The following is a 7,477-nucleotide window of genomic DNA, read 5'->3' as shown; positions in this document are numbered from 1 at the left end:
GCTGTTAACATCATAGAGATTTTCTTTGCAGCTGACAACCCAAGGCTGGACCCTTCAGGCTAAAAGCTGACACAGGAGCTCATGGGTACCAGCTCACTGGAGCTAGGCTGAGGGATAGCTGAGGGTCTGATTTGTAATTAAAGAGCAAAAAATTGACTTCTGGAAAACAATTGTGGGATGAAGGTGACGTCTGCTAGGAACTCATTAGCCCTGGAGTTTCAGACAACAGCTTTTACATTTTTCTGTGCAGGGAGGCAGCCTGTCAGAGGTGTGTGCTTCCACCACCTAACCAGCCACAACCCATTGCCCACACAGTTATATCAACAAGCAGAGCACAAAATTCCAGGCTGAATTTAAAATAAATTAATTCTAGCTAATTTAACTAATCCAGTCACAGCATGGCTCTGGAGAAAATTTCATGAGCACAGTGAAAGGAGCAGGAGTGTGTGCACATCCCTAAAACTGAGGATTTTATGGGGAAACAAACCTGTTTCTGGTGGCTTTCCCAGCAGCTAGCCCTCACACAAATCACCCTCACCTGATACCACCAAAAAGCAAATTATGAGAGCCCTTAGACTAGAAGTCAATTGTAAAGAATAAAAAAGAAAAGGCAAATAGAGGCCCCCCTGACACTCACTGTACAGGGCTCCATGTCCATTGTAATAGCCAATAAAAAATTGCTTCCAGGAATTCCTTGTGCCACTTCCACTGCCCCTCATACTGCTGGCTGGTGGCATGCTGCAAAACTCTTCCTGCTAGAGCTTGAAACAAGGCACACAACTGACTCCAACTTGGATTTGACACTTTTCCTCAAGATTAAATGGGCTACTTGCAGAGACAGACAACTCAGTAACTTTAAAGCTCCCTGCCTTAGCTAACAAGAAACAAATTACTTCCCCAGTGACTCCTCCCAAGGGATAAACCTGTGATATTTGCATTAATTCATCTTTAAATGTAAAGCAGAATAAATTCTGCTTCTTTAATAAATTTTCATTTTATTTAAATGGACTTGTTTTAAAAGCCAATAACATGTTTGCTTTGGGAATATGTTGCATTTATATTTACCTTTTGGCTGGCAGCTCATTTTATGGGAAGATCTGTTGGAACCAAAGGAGCTGAAGATTATAAAGATTCTACAAAGGATTTACATGTGAGGCCCCTTTGATTGTGATTTTCAGCAATGTTACTTTTCCCCATTTAGTGACATTTAAGGATATTGGGAACCTTTTGGTGACAGAGCACACCAGCAATCCTTGGCTTCTGAGAGGGGACTTTGCTTAGCATGTCCTGATTCCTGCTGCGTATGGAGCAAGTTTGATCAGCAGGCACCAAAGCACTGCTGAGGGGTGGGATTGCATCCTCCCCTTTTTGCAGCAGGGAAATAGGGATATGGAAGAGTGAAGGGAAGCAGAAGAAGGATAATATTTTTTCTTGTTTACTCACAAAAACCAGCACGGATTCCAAGGTGCTGACTCATTATGTCCTCTCCAGTTATGTCAAAGTGCTTTGAGACCATTTTTGGGGTATTCTTGGGATACCAAGTCTTGTTTTAGGATTCATTATCCAGCTACCTATGCTTCCCTCTGCTGCCACAGGAGCTCTGCAGCAGAGCAGGTGTACAAGGGACCACGTATCACCCCAGTGCACTGTCAGCATTTTAGTTTAACCTGACAATAAAAGTGGGCTTCAGTAAATGCTGTCAGGTGCCACCATGATATTTTCTGAAAAATCCCTTCGCCAGGATTTTTTCTCCTGAGAAGCTGAGAAGCCTCAGAAAAGAAATGTAACCAATAATTATCTGATTGCTTTGGAATGTGGTCTGGAGGTTGCTTACCAACAGGTGCATCTTTGATTGGTTCCATGTGAATTGTTTTTAATTAATGACCAATTCCCAGTCCAGCTGTGTCAGACTCTGAGGAGTCAGTCACGAGCTTTCATTCTCATTCTTGTTTAGCTTTCTGATGTATCCTTTATAGTATAGTATAGTTATAGTATATAAATTCTTTTAATATAATACAATAAAATATCAGCCTTCTGAGAACATGGAGTCAAATTCTCATCTCTCACCTCCTCCTGGGAACCTCCCAACACCACTGTCAGTGGAAGGATCTGAGGCACGGCTCAGTTCTGGATGCCTGTGCAAGTCTGGGAAGCTGTGTAAGCTTAGATATCCATCAAAGTCAGGGAAAACCTTTCTGGGGCTTAGCTCCTCTTGAGCCCAAAGAGCTCCCAGGCCCTCACAGCGCTGCTCTCCTGAGCAAACAGAGCTGCTGTGCTGTTTTCCCTGCTGACCCAGCCCACAGCAGCGCCGTGCGGTGTCACACGGAGTCAGCAGTGACACCCCACTGCCTGAGCAGCTGCATCACTCCCAGCCTTTGTTTTAGCCTCTGATTAGCTGCAAGAAATTATCTGTCACACAGAAACCCCACTGATTCACAACCTACAGCCTGGAAATGGAATTTGTGCAAAGATTCTCTTAAGGCACACATGAGGTTCTGTATTTTTTAATAAAGCTCACAACTGAATATTTTGAAGTGGTGGGGAAATCAATACTTTGGTCACTGGGTAAATACTTTTGAGTTCTTTACTGGCTTTAAGATTTACTGTTTAGCCACTCCAATTCCTATCATGGGCAAATGTTTCCTACATTAACAGGAGAAGAGTGATTTGTGGGCAGTAAATGGGAAACAGGACATCAATTTAACAGGGCCATTTGGGGTTAGCATAAAATGACAGAACAGCAGGAAGCACTTAAAAGCTTCCCTCCCAGCAATCAAAGCCCTTCAATTTTGAGTCTTCTTCTCCAATCAAGTAGTGTATTGATGAGAAACTAGTTCTGATAATGACCTTTCAAAGACCTAATTCTGGCCTTCTAGTGTAAGTAATTTCTCAAACTATGGTGTCCCAACAGGAGCTCAGCAAATTCATCTCATCTACACAATCATTCAAGATGCAGGAGAAATGGCAGAAACCAAGGGTAAGAGATTTCTTTTCCCTTAACTTGGATAATTTTTTTTCCTTTGAAGACTCCTGAACTCAGCCTGAGTTGCTGGTATTGCTTTTTCTGTGTGCTGCTTCCTCTCCTGTCTGTCCCAGCTCCTTGAAATTATGGATAGACCATCCTTACTAATTCATCAGTCCTCCTGTGACTCAATGCATGAGTTCCTTCCTGTGCTGCATATTTTTAAATCTCATTCTATAAGGCTGCTCCTAGATCAAGTCCCACTCACATTTCATTCCAAGCTTTAATTTAATTAATATCACTTTTTTGGCAGTGCTGAAAAAGTCTCATTTTTCTTTCAAAGGCAGACGTGGAGTGAGGAGTGCCAGATTTCCTAGACAGGAAATGGTAGGTGTTTGCTCCCAGTCCTGCTAATGTCAGGAGATGTATTTCATTACACAAAAATACACCTTTGACAACAAACCTGCCAGCACAGACCATGCTACTGGAAAATCAGAACAACACAGCACCTTCCAGCTGATATTCCTGACCATTCCACAACCTGCTTTTTGAGCTCCAGTTTGCAGTTGTGAGCCTCTGCCTTTTCCCAGGGCTGCAGAGCCAGTGATACCCATGAGCACTGTGACTGCTCTGCTGGGGAGTTCTGCCTGTAAAATGGGATGAAAAATGACTGCCATGAGCTGGTAGGAACCCCAACTTCTAACTATCTCATGCTGCACTTCACTGATTTCTAAAGCTCCTAATACCCACTGAGAAATGCCATGAAATGCTGACCTGATATGAACTCCCTCTGTCAGTTCACATTTGTCCAAACCCTTGGCAGGCATTATGCCAGATCTGGGATCATCCACCCCCCCTGCAGCTGGCAGAAGGGTGACACAGAAATCCCAGCAGAGGCCACCCTGTGTGCTCCAGCTAATTCTCCACAAAGGCAGAGGGTGAGCCCAAGCCTGACTCACACCAAGTCAGGACAAGTGTTTGATAAGGGAGCACAGCACCCTGCTACTGCCATCCTGGAAACACAGCAGGGGGCAGGGAAAGCTTCCTCTCCCAGCTGTGTCTTGGGACTCCTGCCCTTTGCTGTCTTATTATGAGCCAACAAAGATCCTGTGTGGAGGGATGAAGGAGAGCGCTCAATAGGAAAATTACAGACTATACTTTGAAATTATTTTCCTAAGCAGGGTCAACCAACTTGCTCATCCCCAGGCACTGAGGAGGAAAAACACCTTAGGTACCATATATTGTAAAGAAGCCACCAAATGAAACATGGAGGACAAAGCCAAAATATGCATGGATTGTATTCTGAAGCAGCAAAACAAATTCTTCCTTTGTAGGGTCTAGGGAAGTCTTGAACATAGTGAGCTTTTGAAAATCAACTAAATAGTTGTCATGCCTCTATTCTGACCTTCTGTCTGTTAATTTGGCTCCCATGATGCCTGAATAGCTCTCCTGAAGCCAGTTTACTGTCTATTGTCTGTGCCTGATGAGAGCTGTTATTTCTGATTAGGTACTTTCCCTCTGTATTCCAGATATCTGCCCTTCATTTCTCTCCCTCAGCACTGGTGGTGTCTGACATGAATACCTCTCCTAGCATGCCCTGGTGAGTAAGAACAAAAGCAAGACTGTGTCACACCTGAGCCTAAGGCTGCAACAAGGGACCATAACCTCACATCTGGAAGTGCCTTTATGTTGTGCTACTCTCATGCTCTGGAAGTTCTGTTGGATTTAGTATTTCTAAGCTAAATACATTTCCATCATTCTTTTATTCATAAAATGGCCCACTACAAAACCAAGCCAGACATGCCAGGCTGTAGCTCTCTGTGAATTTATTTTATAGCATCACAACTTCCTACAAAGGGGGGGTCAAAGAAAGAGATGGTTCCATGTCTGTTTGAAGGTAGTTGTGAGCTTTGTCTCCCAACATCTCCCCCCTGAGCACACTGGGACTGTTGACTCCGGAAAGGCAGAGGCAGAAATCAGCCTTTGCAGAATCACAACTCTTATACCCTACCAAAAAAGTGAATTCATCTCATTTTCCCTTCTAAGCACAACCAGTAATTGGCTGGAGAAAACTTAAATACATCTGTACCCAGAAGATAATTATCCTGCTTCTCCTGCCACACCAGGCCAGCATTCAGCACATCCAGGGCAGCTTGCAAGCAGTGTCACCAGAACACTGGGGTGTCCCACCTCCCTCAGCCAGTCTTTTTCCACCAGGTGTTTCCAGTGCCCCCAGTCTCAGCAAAAAGGGTATCTCTGGGCTTTGAGCACATGGAAGCCTCTGGCACAGAGCAGGAACAGCAGCTCAGGAGAGAAAAGAGCTGGAGAATCTCCCAGAACAAGAAGAAAACAAAATGGAATTCTCAGCTGTGAAAAATCACAATTGTGTGCCATTCAGCAGCCCAGCCATAACCCTCCATCACCAAGGGTGTTGTGATACAGGATCACAGTTTTTTGGCTCACAAAAACACCTTGCTCACCACTTGCTCCACCTCTGCCTTCACACGGGGGTCCCCAGGGCACTTCATGCTAGCAATTCCTCACTGCTGCTGAGTGTTTGACACCAGGCTCTGCACGTAGCTGCTGCCACCACAAGGCAACACAAGGTGTTTGGCCCTCAGGGAGTGGAAACCCTTCCTCTCCACACCACTGTCTCTGTTCACAAGATAGGTGTCTGCTAGGGAAGGCAGAAAGGCTCCCTTGGAATGGAGAATGTAAACCCCCTGCCTCCCCCCGAACTATTGTAACTTTGAAATTAAGGGGCTCTCAAGCAAAGACATGGGAATAGGAATTACAGTTTTTTACTAGTTTTGTTTACAAGGCAAACAAAACAACGAGAACTATGACATTAACAACACACAGAGCCAGGGTAACAGTCCTCAAGGTATCTCTGCCCCCTCCATCCCGAGATGGGTGCCCCCAAAAACCAAAGGAGTTTCCTCTCCCCACCATCAGTGCTTCTTAGCAACTCAATGGGAAAAAATTCCACAAGTAACAAGGAAAGAACAGAGAAAAAAAAACAACCCCCAACAACAACCACAGCAGTCCCACTGAGATTCCTCTCTGTGGAAGCCCCTGGTTGTTGTCAGGCTAAAAGGAGCCACGGCTGTTTGTGAAATGCTGATGCTCCCCAAGCAGCACCTTACACATCCCTGAGAAGCTTTAAAATGAGATCTAGGAAATTGCACTTGCTACTCTCTGTTCAAGTGTAAACCCCGTTGGACCAGGGTGGAGGATCCCTGAAGGCTATCTATGTTATCTTTGTCTATGGAAAACAATTAGAAAGCTGATTTTAAAATGCTACAATTAAAGGCTTAATATAAATGCATTTCTGATACTATCAACAAGTGCACAGACTTCAAGAAGCTCTTTCAAAATACCAATGCCTTCAAGCAAAAAAGCTGGATTTGTTTTTTGTTTTACACACACTTTCTAATCTTAAAAGTACTTCTTTATCTGTGCTGTGCATCTCATGTGCTAGAATTCTATACACAGACTGTAAAAATATACATAAAGCTTTGTACAAATATACTGTTCTGTCTATAGATTCATGGCTGAAGATAAAGCATTCTAGCAGAAAAGCTTGGGGGCAGGGCACACAAAACCTGATGAGCAGGAGTTCTGTAAAATTTAATAGAAACATTTCTACCTTTATTTCAAATAATCAGATTACAGTGGGATTTCAAAATTAATTTCCCTTTCTTTGGCAGTTTTATGCTGTGCTTTGGGAATAATCATACAAAATGAACACTACAAATGAAAATTCTGGGTTTATTGAGGTCACTAGGGCAACTCCTACTGATTTCAGTTGGGCCAGGGCCTCATTTTATGAGGAAGTCTTGGGGAGAAAATAAATTCAGTCTTCTAGAAACGGAGCAACATGCCAAAAAGCCTTCTCTTAATTTTATTTTGAACATGTTCACACTGCCATCTGAGAAAGCAGCTCCTTTCATTGCCTTCAGGAAATCAGCAGGTAGTCCTGCTGCCACTGATTCCCTGCAAGCATGGAAGGACAGGCTGGCTTTCAAATCTGCTGCTTTTTACTGTAGCCAAATGCTGCTGATGGGCTCAACTGCCCATTGTGTCTCACCCTGGGCCAGGATCTTACCTTCCCCCAGGTGCTGGGCTTGGGAGGTCCCAAAAACTCTCTGAGCTTCCTTAAGCTTGTCCTGGGCTGTAGGACAGCCCCTCTTGCTAGGCCAGGAAATACTAGGTTCCTCCACTTGAGAGCTGAGTATTCAGAGCCTGTTTTAGACAGGATCTTGCCCTTGTGAGAAGCAGCAGCCATGTACTCCTCAGCAGTCTCCAGCTATGTGGGAGCAGGGAGCCTTCTTCAGCAAGCAGGATATTACCTGCAAAACAAACAAGTGAGTGCACCTCCTGGGGTCCAATTCCTCCCAAGCCACAAACAGAATCACAGAATCATGAGGTTGGAAGAGACCTCTAAGATCATCGAGTCCAACCTATGCCCTAACACCTCAACTAGACTCTAGCACCAAGTGCCACGTCCAGTCT

The sequence above is a fragment of the Serinus canaria genome, chromosome 3, assembly GCF_022539315.1.
Source record: "Serinus canaria isolate serCan28SL12 chromosome 3, serCan2020, whole genome shotgun sequence".
NCBI classification, from domain to species: Eukaryota; Metazoa; Chordata; class Aves; order Passeriformes; family Fringillidae; genus Serinus; species Serinus canaria.
Note: the sequence above shows the minus strand (reverse complement) of the source record.